At 46.8% G+C, this 19,320-nt stretch overlaps 1 long non-coding RNA gene across 10 annotated transcripts; it reads right to left on the reverse strand.

Annotated features, from left to right (window-relative positions):
• Positions 1-7,671: 7,671 nt before the first annotated feature.
• LOC127909026 (uncharacterized) lies at positions 7,672-12,981 on the reverse strand. 10 transcript variants are annotated; one of them, XR_008069472.1, is made up of 6 exons: positions 11,091-11,156; positions 9,467-9,591; positions 9,317-9,366; positions 8,591-8,765; positions 7,866-7,940; positions 7,673-7,753 (listed from the first exon to the last, which is right to left on the reverse strand). It is a non-coding gene; the product is annotated as an uncharacterized LOC127909026 (long non-coding RNA). The 10 variants fall into 10 exon arrangements; XR_008069477.1 differs by lacking the exons at positions 7,866-7,940; positions 11,091-11,156 and adding an exon at positions 12,942-12,981 and having other exon boundaries at positions 7,672-7,753; XR_008069469.1 differs by lacking the exons at positions 7,866-7,940; positions 9,317-9,366 and adding an exon at positions 9,066-9,115 and having other exon boundaries at positions 7,672-7,753.
• Between the last annotated feature and the right edge of the window lie 6,339 nt (positions 12,982-19,320).

A 19,320-nucleotide genomic window follows, 5' to 3' on the forward strand; every position in this document is an offset into this window, starting at 1 on the left:
TGCGTTCTCTGGACAATAATGGCCTCTATGCATTCTCTGGACAATAATGGGCTCTCTGCGTTCTCTGGAAGATAATGGGCTCTATGCGTTCTCTGGAAAATAATGGTCTCTATGCGTTCTCTGGAAGATAATGGGCTCTATGCATTCTCTGGACAATAATGGGCTTTATGCGTTCTCTGGACAATAATGGGCTCTCTGCGTTCTCTGGAAGATAATGGGCTCTATGCGTTCTCTGAAGATAATGGGCTCTATGCGTTCTCTGGAAGATAATGGGCTCTATGTGTTCTCTGGAAAATAATGGGCTCTATGGGTTCTCTGGAAGATAATGGGCTCTATGCGTTCTCTGGACAATAATGGACTCTATGTTCTCTGAAGATAATGGGCTCTATGTGTTCTCTGGAAGATAATGGGCTCTATGCGTTCTCTGGACAATAATGGGCTCTATGCATTCTCTGGACAATAATGGGCTCTCTGCGTTCTCTGGAAGATAATGGGCTCTATGCGTTCTCTGAAAAAAATAATGGTCTCTCTGCGTTCTCTGGACAATAATGGTCTCTATGCGTTCTCTGGAAGACAATGGGCTCTATGCATTCTCTGGACAATAATGGGCTCTATGCGTTCTCTGACAATAATGGGCTCTCTGCGTTCTCTGGAAGATAATGGGCTCTATGCGTTCTCTGGAAGATAATGGGCTCTATGTGTTCTCTGGAAGATAATGGTCTCTATGCGTTCTCTGGAAGATAATGGGCTCTATGCGTTCTCTGAAGATAATGGCCTCCAAAGCTTTCTCTGGAAGATAATGGCTCTATGCGTTCTCTGGAAGATAATGGGCTCTATGTGTTCTCTGGAAAATAATGGGCTCTATGGGTTCTCTGGAAGATAATGGGCTCTATGTGTTTCTGGAAAATAATGGGCTCTATGTGTTCTCTGGAAAATAATGGGCTCTGTGTGTTCTCTGGAAAATAATGGGCTCTATGTGTTCTCTGGAAAATAATGGGCTCTATGTGTTCTCTGGAAGATAATGTGCTCTATGTGTTCTCTGGAAAATAATGGGCTCTATGGGTTCTCTGGAAGATAATGGGCTCTATGTGTTCTCTGGAAAATAATGGGCTCTATGTGTTCTCTGGAAAATAATGGGCTCTATGTGTTCTCTGGAAGATAATGGGCTCTATGTGTTCTCTGGAAAATAATGGGCTCTATGGGTTCTCTGGAAGATAATGGGCTCTATGTGTTCTCTGAAAATAATGGGCTCTATGGGTTCTCTGGAAGATAATGGCTCTATGCGTTCTCTGGAAGATAATGGACTCTATGCGTTCTCTGGAAGATAATGGGCGCTATGTGTTCTCTGGAAGATAATGGGCTCCTATGCGTTCTCTGGACAATAATGGTCTCTATGAGTTCTCTGGAAGATAATGGGCTCTATGCGTTCTCTGAAAATAATGGGCTCTATGCGTTCTCTGAACAATAATGGACTCTATGCGTTCTCTGGAAGATAATGGGCTCTATGTGTTCTCTGGAAGATAATGGGCTCTATGCGTTCTCTGGACAATAATGGCCTCTATGCATTCTCTGGACAATAATGGGCTCTCTGCGTTCTCTGGAAGATAATGGGCTCTATCGTTCTCTGGAAAATAATGGTCTCTATGCGTTCTCTGGAAGATAATGGGGCTCTATGCATTCTCTGGACAATAATGGGCTTTATGCGTTCTCTGGACAATAATGGGCTTTCTGCTTCTCTGGAAGATAATGGGCTCTATGCGTTCTCTGGAAGATAATGGGCTCTATGCGTTCTCTGAAGATAATGGGCTCTATCGTTCTGAAGATCTCTGGAAGATAATGGGCTCAAAGCGTTCTCTGGAAGATAATGGGCTCTATGCGTTCTCTGGAAGATAATGGGCTCAATGCTGTTCTCTGGAAAATAATGGGCTCTGTGTGTTCTCTGGAAAATAATGGGTCTATGTGTTCTCTGGAAAATAATGGGCTCTATGTGTTCTCTGGAAGATAATGGGCTCTATGCGTTTCTCTGGAAGATAATGGGCTCTATAGATTCCTCTCTGGAAAATAATGCAACTCAGTGGGAGGGTAGATCCACGGCAGCGCTGCCTTCCGTCATTCATTATTTTCCTTAGAAGAGCCAGGCAGGAATGATGAATGCCTTCTCTTCAATGTCCAAGATGGAACCAATGCCTCTGCATTCCCATTAGAAGCAATTTAGGCATTTTGGCTAACAGTTATCTACAAATTGATCCAACTAAGTGTTCCTCCCACTGAGACTGTTGCACGTGAACTGGAGTCTGAGCAATGAATAAATTGACAATGTTTTTATTTGATTTTTAGATGAAATTGACACAGTTCTTTCAGAGAGATGATACTTTCAAGCTTGCAAGGCTAATTTTGGGGGGATATTTACAAGATGTTTATCTGTAAAACGCTTCCCGCAGTCCTGGGCAATCTCAGTCCTCGGGTCCATGATTGATGTCACACTTTTTCCCACATTTCTAGCAAACACAGCTGATTAAACAAATTGCATGTTTAACTGAAGATGATGATTAGTTCATTATTGGTGTGTTAGCTGGTGCCAGTGCAAAGCTGTGACACCAATCAGGCGCCGAGGATTGGAGTTGCCCAGGTCTGAGTCTATATAGACTGTATAGTTCTACAGATCAGGAATATGCTGTAACGTCTTAATAGACATGGTCCCCACCTGTCCTTTGCTGTCTGGGACTGGCTTTTAAGTCTATAAAGACAGATGTGTGTCTCTTCCTGCTTGACTGCCATCTCCACTGCACCCCTGTCCCACAATCAGGCAGAAACATGGTAAGAACATCTCCCTCTCCTTCTCCCCTCCCTTCTCCCTTCTCCCCCCTCTCCCTTCTCCTTCTCCCTTCTCCCTTCTCCCTTCTCCCTTCTCCCTTCTCCCTTCTCCCTTCTCCCTCTCCCTTCTCCCTCCCCTTCTTCCTCTCCTTCTCCCTCTCCTCCCTTCTCCCCCTCTCCCTTCTCCTCTCCCCTCTCCCTCTCCCTTCTCCCTTCTCCCTCTGCCTTCTCCTCTCCCAATCAGGCAGAAACATGGTAAGAACATCTCCCCTCCCCTTCTCCCTCTCCCCCCCCCTCTCCCTTCTCCCTTCTCCCTTCTCCCTTCTTCCCTCCCTCTCCCTTCTTCCCTCTCCCTTCTCCCCTCTCCTTCTCCTCTCCCTTCTCCCCTCTCTCCAATCAGGCAGAAACATGGTGTAAGCAACATCTCCCTCTCCCTTCTCCCTCCCTTCTCCCTCTCCCCAATCAGGCAGAAACATGGTAAGAACATCTCCCTCTCCCTTCTCCCTTCTCCCTCTCCCTTCTCCCCTGTCCCCTCTCCCTGTCCCCTCTCCTCTCCCCTGTCCCCTCTCCTGTCCCCTGTCCCCTCTCCCTGTCCCTCTCTCCCCTGTCCCCTGTCCCCTCTCCTCTTGCTTCTTCCCTCTCCCCAATCAGGCAGAAACATGGTAAGAACCTCTCCTATCTCCCCTCTCCTCTCCCATCTCCCATCTCCCATTTACCCTCTCCTCTCCCCCTCCCCTCTCTCCCCTCTCCCCTCTTCCTCTCCCTCTTCCCTCTTCCTCTCCCTTCTTCCCTCTCCCTCTCTCTTCCCTCTCCCCTGTCCCCTTGAGAGTTCAAACCCCGAGCTGACAAGGTACAAATCTGTCGTTCTGCCCTGAACAGGCAGTTAACCCACTGTTCCAGGCCGTCATTGAAAATAAGAATTTGTTCTTAACTGACTTGCCTGGTTAAATAAGGTAAAAAAATAAAAAAATAAAAAAAAATCTCAGATTTTCCCTCTTCCATCTCTCTCTTTCTCTCTCCTCTTAAGTGTCCCATCTCCCCTCTCCCATCTCCTCTCTCTTCCTCTCCTCTCCCTCTAAAGTGTATCTCCTGTCTTCCTTCTCCCCTCTCCCTCCCCTCTCCCTTCTTCTCTCTCTTCCATCTCCTCTCTCTCCCCTCTCTCCCCTGTCCCATCTCCCCTCTCCCCATCTCCTCTCTTCCTTCTCCCCTCTCCCCCTCTCCTCTCTTCCTTCTCCCCTCTCCCTCTCCCCCCTCTCCCTTCTTCCCTCTTTCCATCTCCTCTCTCCCCTCTCCTGTCCCCTCTCCCCTTCCTCTCCCATCTCCCATTTTCCCTCTTCCATCTCCCTCTCTTCCCTCTCCCCTGTCCCCTCTCCCTCTCCCCTCTCCCCTCTCCCATCTTCCATCTCCCTCTCTTCCTCTCCCTGTCCCTCTCCCTTCTCCTCTTCCCCTCTCCCCCTGTCCCTCTCCCTGTCCCTCCATCTTCCATCTCCCTCTTTCCACTCCCCCTGTCCCCTCTCCCCTTCTTCCGTCTTCCATCTTCTCTTCCCCTCTCCCCTGTCCCCCTCTTTCTTCCCATCTTCCATCTCCTCTCTTCCTTCTCCCCTCTCCCTCTCTCCCCTCTCCCATCTCCTCTCTTCCTTCTCCCCTCTCCCTCTCCTCTCTCCCTCTCCTTCTTCCCTCTTCCATCTCCTCTCTCCTCTCCCCTGTCCCCTCTCCCCTCTTCCCTCTCCCATCTCCCCATTTTCCCTCTTCCATCCTCCTCTCTTTCCTCTCCCCCTGTCCCTCTCTCCCCTCTCCCCTCTCCCCCATCTTCCATCTCCCCTCTTCCCTCTCCCCTGTCCCCTCCCTTCTCCTCTCTTCCTCTCCCCTGTCCCCTCTCCCCTGTCCCCTCCCCATCTTCCATCTCCTCTCTTCCCACTCCCCTGTCCCCTCTCCTTCTTCCGTCTTCCATCTCCTCTCACTTCCCTCTCCCCTGTCCCCTCTCCCTTCTTCCCCATCTTCCATCTCCTCTCTTCCTCTCCCCTCTCCCTCTCTCCCTCTTCCTTCTCCCTTCTCCCCCTCTCCCATCTCCCATTTTCCCTCTTCCATCTCCTCTTCCCTCTCCCTTCTCTCCTCTCCCACCTTCCCTCTTCCATCTCGCCACTCAGGCAGAAAGGTGGAAGCTAAAGGATGTCAGGTTGACAGGGCTCAATGACTCAAGGTCACAGCATTTAACAGACAAAGACAATAGCTTAATACAACTACTTTCCTCTGTCCTCCCATCATCAGCGATGCCGGTCACAGACCCTGAGTGACAGCTCCTCGATTTATGTTAATCACAAGGCTCTGTTGTTCAAATCAACTACCTTGCTGTGGTTAAAACCTGATGTTAAGGACAAAAGAAACTCGGAGAAGATCACATGACCTTTCTCTCCCGTTTGTTTTTATATTTATCTTTTTGAGAGTACCTACTTTAGTTTAGGGACTGACTATGAAGCGCACTGGAGTCCAGAGGCAGAGTCACGATAGTCTGGTGTCCCATTGTGACATAGCTAGGCGGCTCTAGAGACCGTCAACTGCGGGGGACGGCCAGCCCCGGACACGCACCTCACCTACATTCCCAACCACTGCCGCTCATACGCATCCTCTATTCATTTGAAAGTGTTGACAAATTACTTGAGTCACGCAGACGATTCAAACATATGAAAACCAATATACGTTTTGGACTCTGATTGACCCGCATATCTCTCTGGATAGGAGTGTCTGCTAAATGACCACACCATGAACATTTACAGCAGTCATACTGAATCAACATTACAGATACAGAGAGAATTCATACCTACAGACTTTCCCCACGTTTTGTTGTGTATCAGCCTGAATTTAAAGGTCTGGTATGTGACTAGAGATATACTGTATATTACAGGTCTGGTGTATAACTAGAGATATACTGTATAGTAAAGGTCTGGTATATAACTAGAGATATACTGTATAGTAAAGGTCTGGTGTATAACTAGAGATATACTGTATATTACAGGTCTGGTGTATAACTAGAGATATACTGTATAGTAAAGGTCTGGTATATAACTAGAGATATACTGTATAGTAAAGGTCTGGTGTATAACTAGAGATATACTGTATATTACAGGTCTGGTGTATAACTAGAGATATACTGTATAGTAAAGGTCTGAATATAACTAGAGATATACTGTATAGTAAAGGTCTGGAAAATAACTAGAGATATACTGTATATTAAGGTCTGGTGTATAACTAGAGATATACTGTATAGTAAAGGTCTGGTATGTGACTAGAGATATACTGTATATTAAAGGTCTGGTATATAACTAGAGATATACTGTATAGTAAGGTCTGGTATATAACTAGAGATATACTGTATATTAAAGGTCTGTGTATAACTAGAGATATACTGTATATTAAAGGTCTGGGTATATAACTAGAGATATACTGTATATTACAGGTCTGGTGTATAACTAGAGATATACTGTATATTAAAGGTCTGGTATATAACTAGAGATATACTGTATATTAAAGGTCTGGTATATAACTAGAGATATACTGTATATTACAGGTCTGGTATGTGACTAGAGATATACTGTATATTAAAGGTCTGGTGTATAACTAGAGATATACTGTATATTAAATGTCTGGTATGTGACTAGAGATATACTGTATATTAAATGTGTATAACTCTAAAGGTCTGGTGTATAACTAGAGATATACTGTATATTAAAGGTCTGGTATATAACTAGAGATATACTGTATATTAAAGGTCTGGTATGTGACTAGAGATATACTGTATATTAAAGGTCTGGTATATAACTAGAGATATACTGTATATTAAAGGTCTGGTATGTGACTAGAGATATACTGTATATTAAGGGTCTGGTATATAACTAGAGATATACTGTATATTACAGGTCTGGTATATGACTAGAGATATACTGTATATTAAAGGTCTGGTATATAACTAGAGATATACTGTATATTAAAGGTCTGGTATATAACTAGAGATATACTGTATATTAAAGGTCTGGTATATAACTAGAGATATACTGTATATTAAAGGTCTGGTATATAATATAGAGATATAACTGTGTATATAAATATAACTAGAGATATACTGTATATTAAAGGTCTGGTGTATAACTAGAGATATACTGTATATTACAGGTCTGGTATATAACTAGAGATATACTGTATATTAAAGGTCTGGTATATAACTAGAGATATACTGTATATTAAAGGTCTGGTGTTTGCCAAAGAGAATAGACAGGAGCGATGAAAGTCAAACTCCCCTTCAACACTAGCTGACAGGCTAGGTCTCTCTGGAGAAGCCTGTCTTAGCCAACCAATTTGATGGTAGCTTTCTGTAACCAGCCAACTGAACTGTACTAAAGCCAGACCTTTTCCAGTGCTTTCAGGGACAAGGACAACTACTGTTTACTGTGTCTGAGGATGTGATCAGGCCTTTCCAGTGCTTTCCAGAGACAGACACAGTAAACAGTAGTTTTCTCTGAGAATGTGATCAGCTAGGGAGCACAGAGAGAGGAACAGTGGGTTAACTGCCTTGTTCAGGGGCAGAACGACAGAGTTTTACCTTGTCAGCTCAGGGATTCAATCCAGCCACCCTTCGTTTACAAGCCCAATGCTCTAAACACTAGGCTACCTGCCTCTTCTAACCACTAGACTACCTGCCTCCTCTAACCACTAGGCAAGCTGCCTCCTCTAACCACTAGGCTACCTGCCTCCTCTAACCACTCGGCTACATGCCTCCTCTAACCACTAGGCTACCTGCCTCCATTAACCACTAGGCTACCCTGTCTCCTCTAACCACTAGACTACCTGCATCCTCTAACTACCAGGCTACCTGCCTCCTCTAACCACTAGGCTACCTGCCTCCTCTAACCACTAGGCTACCTGCCTCCTCTAACCACTAGGCTACCTGTCTCCTCTAACCACTAGGCTACCTGCCTCCTCTAACCACTGACCACTTCCCCAGGCTACCTGCTCCCTAACCACTGGGCAGGGCCTCCTCCTCTAACCACTCAGGCTACCTGCCTCCTCTAACCACTAGGCTACCTGCCTCCTCTAACCACTAGGCTACCTGCCTCCTCTAACCACTAGGCTACCTGCCTCCTCTAACCACTAGACTACCTGCCTCCTCTAACCACTAGGCTACCTGTCTCCTTTAACCACTAGGCTACCTGCCTCCTCTAACCACTAGGCTACCTGCCTCCTCTAACCACTAGGCAACCTGCCTCCTATAACCACTAGGGCTACCTGCCTCCTCTAACCACTAGGCTACCTGTCTCCTCTAACCACTAGGCTACCTGCCTCCTATAACCACTAGGCTACCTGCCTCCTATAACCACTAGGCTAACCCTGCCTGGCTCCTATAACCACTAGGCTACCTGCCTCCTATAACCACTAGGCTACCTGCCTCCTAACCACTAGGACTACCTGCCTCCTATAACCACTAGGCTACCTGCTCCTCTGGCCACTGGGCTGCCTCTAACCACTAGGCTACCCTGCCTCCCTATAACCACTAGACAACCTGTCTCCTCTAACCACTAGGCTACCTGTCTCCTCTAACCACTAGACTACCTGTCTCCTATAACCACTAGACTACCTGTCTCCTATAACCACTAGACTACCTGCCTCCTCTAACCACTGGGCTACCTGTCTCCTCTAATCACTAGACTACCTGTCTCCTATAACCACTAGACTACCTGTCTCCTCTAACCACTAGGCTACCTGTCTCCTCTAACCACTAGACTACCTGTCTCCTCTAACCACTAGGCTACCTGTCTCCTCTAACCACTAGGCTACCTGTCTCCTCTAACCACTAGGCTACCTGTCTCCTCTAACCACTAGGCTACCTGCCTCCTCTAACCACTAGGCTACCTGCCTCCTCTAACCACTAGACTACCTGCCTCCTCTAACCACTAGGCTACCTGTCTCCTCTAATCACTAGACTACCTGTCTCCTATAACCACTAGACTACCTGTCTCCTCTAACCACTAGGCTACCTGTCTCCTCTAACCACTAGACTACCTGTCTCCTCTAACCACTAGGCTACCTGTCTCCTCTAACCACTAGGCTACCTGTCTCCTCTAACCACTAGGCTACCTGTCTCCTCTAACCACTAGGCTACCTGCCTCCTCTAACCACTAGACTACCTGCCTCCTCTAACCACTAGGCTACCTGCCTCCTCTAACCACTAGGCTACCTGTCTACTCTAACCACTAGGCTACCTGCCTCCTCTAACCACTAGGCTACCTGCCTCCTCTAACCACTAGGCTACCTGTCTCTCTAACCACTAGGCTACCTGCCTCCTCTAACCACTCAGGCTACCTGCCTCCTCTAACCACTAGGCTACCTGCCTCCTCTAACCACAAGGCTACCTGCCCTCCTCTAACCACTAGGCTACCTGCCTCCTCTAACCACTAGACTACCTGCCTCCTCTAACCACTAGGCTACCTGTCTCCTTTAACCACTAGGCTACCTGCCTCCTCTAACCACTAGGCTACCTGCCTCCTCTAACCACTAGGCTACCTGTCTCCTCTAACCACTAGACTACCTGCCTCCTCTAACCACTAGACTACCTGCCTCCTATAACCACTAGACTACCTGCCTCCTATAACCACTAGGCTACCTGTCTCCTCTAACCACTAGGCTACCTGCCTCCTCTAACCACTAGGCTACCTGCCTCCTCTAACCACTAGGCTACCTGCCTCCTCTAACCACAAGGCTACCTGCCTCCTCTAACCACTAGGCTACCTGCCTCTCTAACCACTAGACTACCTGCCTCCTCTAACCACTAGGCTACCTGTCTCCTTTAACCACTAGGCTACCTGCCTCCCTAACCACTAGGCTACCTGCCTCCTCTAACCACTAGGCTACCTGTCTCCTCTAACCACTAGACTACCTGCCTCCTCTAACCACTAGACTACCTGTCTCCTCTAACCACTAGACTACCTGCCTCCTATAACCACTAGACTACCTGCCTCCTCTAACCACTAGGCTACCTGTCTCCTCTAACCACTAGACTACCTGCCTCCTCTAACCACTAGACTACCTGTCTCCTCTAACCACTAGGCTACCTGCCTCCTATAACCACTAGGCTACCTGCCTCCTATAACCACTAGGCTACCTGTCTCCTCTAACCACTAGGCTACCTGTCTCCTTTAACCACTAGACTACCTGCCTCCTCTAACCACTAGGCTACCTGCCTCCTATAACCACTAGGCAACCTGCCTCCTATAACCACTAGGCTACCTGCCTCCTCTAACCACTAGGCTACCTGCCTCCTATAACCACTAGGCTACCTGCTCCTATAACCACTAGGCTACCTGCCTCCTATAACCACTAGGCTACCTGCCTCCTATAACCACTAGGCTACCTGCCTCCTATAACCACTAGGCTACCTGCCTCCTATAACCACTAGGCTACCTGTCTCCTCTAACCACTAGGCTACCTGCCTCCTATAACCACTAGACTACCTGCCTCCTCTAACCACTAGGCTACCTGTCTCCTCTAACCACTAGACTACCTGTCTCCTATAACCACTAGACTACCTGTCTCCTCTAACCACTAGGCTACCTGCCTCCTATAACCACTAGGCAACCTGCCTCCTATAACCACTAGGCTACCTGCCTCCTCTAACCACTAGGCTACCTGCCTCCTATAACCACTCAGGCTACCTGCCTCCTATAACCACTAGGCTACCTGCCTCCTATAACCACTAGGCTACCTGCCTCCTATAACCACTAGGCTACCTGCCTCCTATAACCACTAGGCTACCTGTCTCCTCTAACCACTAGGCTACCTGCCTCCTATAACCACTCAGACTACCTGCCTCCTCTAACCACTAGGCTACCTGTCTCCTCTAACCACTAGACTACCTGTCTCCTATAACCACTAGACTACCTGTCTCCTCTAACCACTAGGCTACCTGTCTCCCTCTAACCACTAGACTACCTGTCTCCTATAACCACTAGACTACCTGCCTCCTCTAACCACTAGGCTACCTGTCTCCTCTAATCACTAGACTACCTGCCTCCTATAACCACTAGGCTACCTGCCTCCTATAACCACTAGGCTACCTGCCTCCTATAACCACTAGCTACCTGCCTCCTATAACCACTAGGCTACCTGCCTCCTATAACCACTAGGCTACCTGCCTCCTATAACCACTAGGCTACCTGTCTCCTCTAACCACTAGGCTACCTGCCTCCTATAACCACTAGACTACCTGTCTCCTCTAACCACTAGGCTACCTGCCTCCTCTAACCACAAGGCTACCTGCCTCCTCTAACCACTAGGCTACCTGCCTCCTCTAACCACTAGACTACCTGCCTCCTCTAACCACTAGGCTACCTGTCTCCTTTAACCACTAGGCTACCTGCCTCCCTCTAACCACTAGGCTACCTGCCTCCTCTAACCACTAGGCTACCTGTCTCCTCTAACCACTAGACTACCTGCCTCCTCTAACCACTAGACTACCTGTCTCCTCTAACCACTAGACTACCTGCCTCCTATAACCACTAGACTACCTGCCTCCTCTAACCACTAGGCTACCTGTCTCCTCTAACCACTAGACTACCTGCCTCCTCTAACCACTAGACTACCTGTCTCCTCTAACCACTAGGCTACCTGCCTCCTATAACCACTAGGCTACCTGCCTCCTATAACCACTAGGCTACCTGTCTCCTCTAACCACTAGGCTACCTGTCTCCTTTAACCACTAGACTACCTGCCTCTCTAACCACTAGGCTACCTGCCTCCTATAACCACTAGGCAACCTGCCTCCCTATAACCACTAGGCTACCTGCCTCCTCTAACCACTAGGCTACCTGCCTCCTATAACCACTAGGCTACCTGCCTCCTATAACCACTAGGCTACCTGCCTCCTATAACCACTAGGCTACCTGCCTCCTATAACCACCAGGCTACCTGCCTCCTATAACCACTAGGCTACCTGCCTCCTATAACCACTAGGCTACCTGTCTCCTCTAACCACTAGGCTACCTGCCTCCTATAACCACTAGACTACCTGCCTCCTCTAACCACTAGGCTACCTGTCTCCTCTAACCACTAGACTACCTGTCTCCTATAACCACTAGACTACCTGTCTCCTCTAACCACTAGGCTACCTGCCTCCTATAACCACTAGGCAACCTGCCTCCTATAACCACTAGGCTACCTGCCTCCTCTAACCACTAGGCTACCTGCCTCCTATAACCACTAGGCTACCTGCCTCCTATAACCACTAGGCTACCTGCCTCCTATAACCACTAGGCTACCTGCCTCCTATAACCACTAGGCTACCTGCCTCCTATAACCACTAGGCTACCTGTCTCCTCTAACCACTAGGCTACCTGCCTCCTATAACCACTAGACTACCTGCCTCCTCTAACCACTAGGCTACCTGTCTCCTCTAACCACTAGACTACCTGTCTCCTATAACCACTAGACTACCTGTCTCCTCTAACCACTAGGCTACCTGTCTCCTCTAACCACTAGACTACCTGTCTCCTATAACCACTAGACTACCTGCCTCCTCTAACCACCAGGCTACCTGTCTCCTCTAATCACTAGACTACCTGCCTCCTATAACCACTAGGCTACCTGCCTCCTATAACCACTAGGCTACCTGCCTCCTATAACCACTAGGCTACCTGCCTCCTATAACCACTAGGCTACCTGCCTCCTATAACCACTAGGCTACCTGCCTCCTATAACCACTAGGCTACCTGCCTCCTATAACCACTAGGCTACCTGTCTCCTCTAACCACTAGGCTACCTGCCTCCTATAACCACTAGACTACCTGCCTCCTCTAACCACTAGGCTACCTGTCTCCTCTAACCACTAGACTACCTGTCTCCTATAACCACTAGACTACCTGTCTCCTCTAACCACTAGGCTACCTGTCTCCTCTAACCACTAGACTACCTGTCTCCTATAACCACTAGACTACCTGCCTCCTCTAACCACTAGGCTACCTGTCTCCTCTAATCACTAGACTACCTGTCTCCTATAACCACTAGACTACCTGTCTCCTCTAACCACTAGGCTACCTGTCTCCTCTAACCACTAGGCTACCTGTCTACTCTAACCACTAGGCTACCTGCCTCCTCTAACCACTAGGCTACCTGCCTCCTCTAACCACTACCCTGGTGCCCATAGCTCTCTCTCTGTGCTCCCCTCTCTGTGCTCCCCTAGCTCTCTCTCTGTGCTCCCCTAGCTCTCTCTGTGCTCCTCTAGCTCTCTCTGTGCTCCTCTAGCTCTCTCTCTGTGCTCCTCTAGCTCTCTCTCTGTGCTCCTCTAGCTCTCTCTCTGTGCTCCTCTAGCTCTCAATTCAATTCAATTCAATTCAAGGGCTTTATTGGCATGGGAAACATGTGTTAACATTGCCAAAGCAAGTGAGGTAGACAACATACAAAGTGAATATATAAGGTGAAAAACAACAAAAATGAACAGTAAACATTACACATACAGAAGTTTCAAAACAGTAAAGACATTACAAATGTCATATTATATATATATATATATATACAATGTACAAATAGTTAAAGGACACAAGATAAAATAAATAAGCGTAAATATGGGTTGTATTTACAATGGTGTTTGTTCTTCACTGGTTGCCCTTTTCTCGTGGCAACAGGTCACAAATCTTGCTGCTGTGATGGCACACTGTGGAATTTCACCCAGTAGATATGGGAGTTTTTCAAAATTGGATTTGTTTTCGAATTCTTTGTGGATCTGTGTGATCTGGGGGAAATATGTATCTCTAATATGGTCATACATTGGGCAGGAGGTTAGGAAGTGCAGCTCAGTTTCCACCTCATTTTTGTGGGCAGTGAGCACATAGCCTGTCTTCTCTTGAGAGCCATGTCTGCCACGGCGGCCTTTCTCAATAGCAAGGCTATGCTCACTGAGTCTGTACATAGTCAAAGCTTTCCCTTAAGTTTGTTAGTCACAGTGGTCAGGTATTCTGCCACTGTGTACTCTCTGTGTAGGGCCAAATAGCATTCTAGTTTGCTCTGTTTTTTTGTTAATTGTTTCCAATGTGTTAAGTAATTATCTTTTTGTTTTCTCATGATTTGCTGGGTCTAATTGTGCTGTTGTCCTGGGGCTCTGTAGGGTGTGTTTGTGTTTGTGAACAGAGCCCCAGGACCAGCTTGCTTAGGGACTCTTCTCCAGGTTCATCTCTCTGTAGGTGATGGCTTTGTTATGGAAGGTTTGTGAATCGCTTCCTTTTAGGTGGTTGTAGAATTTAATGGCTCTTTTCTGGATTTTGATAATTAGTGGGTATCGGCCTAATTCTGCTCTGCATGCATTATTTGGTGTTTTACGTTGTACACGGAGGATATTTTTGCAGAATTCTGCGTGCAGAGTCTCAATTTGGTGTTTGTCCCATTTTGTGAAGTCTTGGTTGGTGAGCGGACCCCAGACCTCACAACCATAAAGGGCAATGGGCTCTATCACTGATTCAAGTATTTTTAGCCAAATCCTAATTGGTATGTTGAAATTTGTTTCTTTTGATGGCATAGAATGCCCTTATTGCCTTGTCTCTCAGATCGCTCACAGCTTTGTAGGAAGTTACCTGTGGCGCTGATGTTTAGGCCAAGGTATGTATAGTTTTTTGTGTGCTCTAGGGCAACAGTGTCTAGATGGAATTTGAATTTGTGGTCCTGGTGACTGGACCTTTTTGGAACACCATTATTTTGGTCTTACTGAGATTTACTGTCAGGGCCCAGGTCTGACAGAATCTGTGCATAAGATCTAGGTGCTGCTGTAGGCCCTCCTTGGTTGGTGACAGAAGCACCAGATCATCAGCAAACATCAGACATTTGACCCCGGATTCTAGCAGGGGGAGGCCAGGTGCTGCAGACTTTTCTAGTGCCGCGCCAATTCGTTTGATATATATGTTGAAGAGGGTGGGGCTTAAGCTGCATCCCTGTCTAACCCCACGACCCTGTGTGAAGAAATGTGTGTGTTTTTTGCCAATTTTAACCGCACACTTGTTGTTTGTGTACATGGATTTTATAATGTCATATGTTTTACCCCCAACACCACTTTCCATCAGTTTGTATAGCAGACCCTCATGCCAGATTGAGTCGAAGGCTTTTTTGAAATCAACAAAGCATGAGAAGACTTTGCCTTTGTTTTGGTTTGTTTGGTTGTCAATTAGGGTGTGCAGGGTAAATACATGGTCTGTTGTACGGTAATTTGGTAAAAAAAGCCAATTTGACATTTGCTCAGTACATTGTTTTCATTGAGGAAATGTACGAGTCTGCTGTTAATAATAATGCAGAGGATTTTCCTCCAAGGTTACTGTTGACACATATTCCACGGTAGTTATTGGGTTCAAATTTGTCTCCACTTTTGTGGATTGGGGTGATCAGTCCTTGGTTCCAAATATTGGGGAAGATGCCAGAGCTAAGTATGATGTTAAAGAGTTTTAGTATAGCCAATTGGAATTTGTTGTCTGTATATTTGATCATTTCATTGAGGATACCATCGACACCACAGGCCATTTTGGGTTGGAGGGTTTTTATTTTGTCCTGTAACTCATTCAATGTAATTGGAGAATCCAGTGGGTTCTGGTAGTCTTTAATAGTTGATTCTAAGATCTGTATTTGATCATGTATATGTTTTTGCTCTTTATTCTTTGTTATAGAACCAAAAGATTGAGAAGTGGTTTACCCATACATCTCCATTTTGATAGATAATTATTCGTGTTGTTGTTTGTTTAGTGTTTTCCAATTTTCCCAGAAGTGGTTAGAGTCTATGGATTCTTCAATTACATTGAGCTGATTTCTGACATGCTGTTCCTTCTTTTTCCGTAGTGTATTTCTGTATTGTTTTAGTGATTCACCATAGTGAAGGCGTAGACTCAGGTTTTCCGGGTCTCTATGTTTTTGGTTGGACAGGTTTCTCAATTTCTTTCTTAGATTTTTGCATTCTTCATCAAACCATTTATCATTATTGTTAATTTTCTTCGGTTTTCTATTTGAGATTTTTACATTTGATGGGGAAGCTGAGAGGTCAAATATACTGTTAAGATTTTCTACTGCCAAGTTTACACCTTCACTATTACAGTGGAACGTTTTACCCAGGAAATTGTCTAAAAGGGATTGAATTTGTTGTTGCCTAATTGTTTTTGGTAGGTTTCCAAACTGCATTCCTTCCATCTATAGCATTTCTTAATGTTACTCAGTTCCTTTAGCTTTGATGCCTCATGATTGAGTATTGCTCTGTTTAAGTAGACTGTGATTTTGCTGTGGTCTGATAGGGGTGTCAGTGGGCTGACTGTGAACACTCTGAAAGATTCTGGGTTGAGGTCAGTGATAAAGTAGTCTACAGTACTACTGCCAAGAGATGAGCTATAGGTGTACTACCATAGGAGTCCCCTCGAAGCCTACCATTGACTATGTACATACCCAGCGTGCGACAAAGCTGCAGGAGTTGTGACCCGTTTTTGTTGGTTATGTTGTCATAGTTGTGCCTAGGGGGTATATGTGGGAGGGGATGCTGTCACCTCCAGGCAGATGTTTGTCCCCTGTGTGCTGAGAGTGTCAGGTTCTTGTCCGGTTCTGGCATTTAGGTCGCCACAGACTAGTACATGTCCCTGGCCTGGAATGATTGATTTCGCCTCCAGGATGGAGAAGCTGTCTTCATTAAAATATGGGATTCGAGTGGGGGGATATAGGCAGCACAGGAGGACTTTTTTCTCTGTTATTAGATAATTTCCTTTTGAATTTCTAGCCAAATGTAGAATGCTCCTGTTTTGATTAATTTAATGGAGGGAGTTAGGTCTGCTCTATACCAAATTAGCATACCCTGAGTCTTTCTTTCCTATTTCACACCTGGTAGTTTGGTGGATGGGACTACCAGCTCTCTGTAACCTAGAGGCAACCAGTGGTTCCATCTCCTCTATACCAGGTTTCTTGCAGGATGACAATGTCTGTATTACCGATTTCTTTGGTGAAGTCCGGTTTCTGCTCTTTAGGCCAAAGGCAGAGATGACCTCAGGCCTTGGATATTCCAGGATAATATAGTGAAGGCTTTTTGTTCCATAGAGTGTCCAATGTTGTTGGTCGGTTTGGGCCCTCAGGCCAGTAAGTGTGAGCAGAGCCTGCTGAGCATCTGGTACATGCCATTGGTTTGGGCGAGTGTGAGAGTGGGGGTTGGGACTGTTTGCCCGCTCACTACCTGGGCGTATGTGTGGCTTCCATGTTGAGGCCCTCTTTGCGGGGGTGGGGGTGCATGGGGTGGGCAGGAGTTGGTGTGGGGTTGGGGTGGGGGTGGATGTGTCTGGGTACTGTGGTCTGGATGTAATTCCTCTGGCGTGGGTCCTCTATGTGTAGGTCCATGGGGGGGTCCTGCAGATCTGGGAGGGTGTCTCATTGGTCTGGGTGGGAGTCTATTGGATCTGTTGCTCCTGTGTGAAGTGTTGGGGATACGTTTGAGAGCGATGTCCTTTAGAGTCCTGGCAAGGTGGGCACTGCTGCCTTGTAGAGGTGGACCTGGTCATAGAGGCTGTTCAAGTCCAGGGTGGAGTGGTGGGCCAGGAAAACATTTGGTTTTGAGGCACGGTCACGGGAAATACTTGCGTTTACCCGCTGTATTGTGGCAGGGTGGAAGTCTTTTGGTGGTAGCAGGGTGGAGATAACCACTTGTGCGTTGGGGAAAGTAGAAGAAGCCTTTTCAATCACTCCCTTCAGTGCTGTTGCCACCCTTTCCTGCTGTGCTCTCAGGTTGTTTGTGCCTGTGTGTATTATTATGTGGCTGGGTGAACCTAGTTGGTCCTCAGACAGTAGGTCGAGGCACGCTGGGTGTTTGGACACCAGAGTTTAGACACACTATGTTTGGGAAAAAGTTTGTTTTCTTCTATATATTTCCCATCATAAGTAGTACAATCTGTGTCTTGTGTTTGTCCTCAGTGGGTGTGAGGGGTTGTCAGAAGGGCTATCAGGGTGGCTGACAGGGGGTGCTCAGAGGGGTGAGAGCCGCTGGGCTTGTGGTTCTTCATTTGTCTGTTCTGCTGTGGTGTCGACTCTATGGTCAGGGTCTGGTGTGGACTGTTCTGCTGTGGTGTCGAAACTTTTGTCAGGTGCTGGGGTGGGCTGTTCTGCTGGCTTCTCTGTGGGGGTGACCACCTCTCTAGTGGGTTGTTCTTCTGTCACACGCCGTCCCCCTCAACCTCTCCTCCATCCCCCTCACCCTCTCCTCCATCCCCCTCAACCTCTCCTCCACCAGCAGTCTGATCCTCTCCTCTAATGCTCTGTTCTTCTCCTGATTCTGCTCTTTTCCTGTTGAAGTTGTCTCACCACAGTCCAGAGTGCAGATATGTCTCTGTCCACCTCCAGCTCTCCGGGTCTGGTTAAGGGGTGTTGTTGTGCTGGACTGTTGTCTGGGTCTGTGCTGACTGAAGTGTAATCACCTGCTGTTCCAGCTCCACCTGTCTTGCCTCCAGCTGGGTGAATTTGTCCTTCATTTCAATGAGGGAGTGGTAGTCTGTGCTGGGAGGGTGACTCTCCGCTGGGGGTTGCTCGTCTGTGGTGTTACATAATGAAGAGGTCTGGTTTGACCCGCTCGGGGTGGGGGTATCTTTATCAAGGGAGAGCTTCTCCTGTTGGGCTAATTCTTTGATTAGGTGAAAGTCCAGCTGAAACTGTTTGGGGTTACTCTGTACCATCACTGTTCCGGACTTATAGATATTTATATTACTTGACTCAGAGTCCTCGTTATCAAGTATTCTGAGTTTCTACCCCTCGTTAACCCCGGTTCTCTTAACAGAGGGGTAGTGTGCTAATATAGCACTGTGCCATGCCAGGGGATGGTTTGTGTGGAAGATAAGGTTGCTGATGTTCCCATTTTTGTAATAGTCAGCAAAAGTGTCTCTTGATTTTCCATAAGGAGCTTCATTTTGTAAACTTTTCTTGACTTCTCATTCTTTACATGCAAAGGGTACAGTATTTTAATTGCCTCTGAACAGCGGGAGGGAGCTTCTAAGGCCTCTCCATTTGGTTGGGGTAGACTGTGTGACTCTCCTGCCATTGTTGGGCTAATGGGCTTTGACACCTCTCACTTGACACGTCAGTGCTAGTTGAAGCTGTATCAAGCTTGGCAGAATTATGTTAGAATTCAGTCCTTATAAAGTAATGTTGTGTATTTTTCTTCTTGGCTTTTGGAAATAAGATATAGTTTCAGACTAAGCATTACTCACTCAGTTCCAGGTTGGATGGTGTTTTCAGGTTTCTGTTGTTTTCCAGAGAATTTGCTGTATAGAGAAAAATCCTTGGTAGTTGTGAACCTTCCAGGTGATTCCGTAATTCCGTCCAAAATCAGGTTGTAGGTTTTAAGTTTTGATTTGAAGTAGGGGTTATGTTGTAGAGGGTAGAATCCAGTATGTGTTCCAGACAAAAATCCAAGTTTATCTAACTCTTAATCTATCTTTTTTTTAAAAGAAAATGCTGAAAAATGCAGGAGCTGATCTG

Source organism: Oncorhynchus keta, chromosome 18 (genome assembly GCF_023373465.1).
Source record: "Oncorhynchus keta strain PuntledgeMale-10-30-2019 chromosome 18, Oket_V2, whole genome shotgun sequence".
NCBI classification, from domain to species: Eukaryota; Metazoa; Chordata; class Actinopteri; order Salmoniformes; family Salmonidae; genus Oncorhynchus; species Oncorhynchus keta.